Source organism: Elephantulus edwardii, unplaced genomic scaffold, assembly GCF_000299155.1.
Source record: "Elephantulus edwardii isolate Elephantulus edwardi_28Jun2011 unplaced genomic scaffold, EleEdw1.0 scaffold00232, whole genome shotgun sequence".
In the NCBI taxonomy this organism is placed as follows: Eukaryota; Metazoa; Chordata; class Mammalia; order Macroscelidea; family Macroscelididae; genus Elephantulus; species Elephantulus edwardii.
Window position 1 is genome coordinate 3,902,916 of NW_006399982.1, and position 1,562 is coordinate 3,904,477.

At 43.9% G+C, this 1,562-nt stretch overlaps 1 pseudogene; it reads right to left on the bottom strand.

Moving 5' to 3' along the window:
- Positions 1–278: 278 nt before the first annotated feature.
- Positions 279–1,554, bottom strand: LOC102861827 (annotated as a pseudogene).
- Positions 1,555–1,562: the final 8 nt, after the last annotated feature.

Here is a 1,562-nt window from a genome sequence, read left to right on the forward strand (position 1 = left end):
ATGCTACTGTTGTCACTTGCTGTTAAGCTCGCCCTTAACTTTTTTTCCTTTTAGTATAGTGTACTTTTTTGATGGTACATGACAAGATGGGCTTTCTAAGACTCTCCCCTTTCTCAGAGGGACTGGACGGAAACTGTGTCAAGGATGTGAGATTCTCAGTCTGTAGGGGGATCGATTTAGGGAAAGGACTCTCCAGCAGCTGAAGGTCTCTCTCTCTTCTGGTTCTGGGGCTGGTGGTTCAAGGGGTTGTTATTCTTGGGAGGTCCATCAACCAGCTGCTAGCCAAACTCACTGTAATACCAGGAAATGAGTTTGACAATGTGGTCATTTATGGCAATGCCAGCCCCAGCATCAAATGTAGAAAGGCAGGTGTCACTGTTAAAGTCACAGGAGACAACGTGGTCTTGAGTATATCCCAGAATGCCCTTTAGGGGCCCTTCTGATGCCTGCTTTACTACTTTCTCAATGTCATATTTGGCAACTTTGTTCAGATGGCAGGTCAGACCTATGACTGACACATTAGGGGTGGGGACATGGAAAGCCATGTCAGTAAGTTTCTGATTCAGCTTAGGGGTGACCTTGCCCACAGCCTTGGCAGTGCCAGTAGATGTTTTGGGCAGCTCCACAGCCAACATGCAACAGCTTTCCAGAGGGGCCATCCACATTCTTCTGGGTGGTAGTGATGGCATGGATGGTGGTCATGAGTCCTTCTCTGATGCCAAAGTTGTCATGGGTGACCTTGCCAGAGAGGTGGTGCAGGAGGCATTGTTGACAATCTTGAGAGAGTTGTCATACTTCTCATGGTTCACACACATCACAAACATGGGGGCATCAGCAGAAGGAGCAGACATAATTACCTATTTGGTATCACCCTTCATGTGAGCTTGAAGTCAGAAAAAGTGGTGTCAGGGTTATACCCATTCTCCGTATCTACTGAATACGTATGCTGAGCAAATAATCCCGGAAAGTGGACTATATGAAGAAGAATGTGGCATCAGGATAGAAGGAAGAATCACCAAGAACCTGTCATATGCATACGGTACAACCTTGCTTGCTCAAAGTGAAGAGGACTTGAAAATACTTTTGAAAAAGATAAAACACTATAGCTTTTAATGTGACTTACACCTCAAAATCAGGAAAAATCCTGGAAAAAATTCTTTTCCTACTGAACCAATATGCAATCTGATGATAAATGGGAAAAGACTGAAGATGCCAAAGATTTCACTTTACTTGGATCCATAATCAACACCCGCAGGAGTAGTGGTTAAGAAATTAAACAAGTAAAACAACTGTGAGATATCATCTCACCTCAGTCAGAATAGCAAAATTTAACAGAACAGCAAGCAACAAATGCTGATGAGGTTGTGGAGAATCTGGAACCCTTCTTCATTGTTGTTGGTGGAAGTGCAAAATGGTGCAACCACTGTGGAAGGCGGTATGGCGCTTTCTAAAAAAGTTGCAAATAGAGATGTCATTTGACCCAGCAATTCCACTACTGGGAATATACCCTGAAGAGACCATAGCTGACATCCAAGCAGATATATGCACACCCATGTTTATCG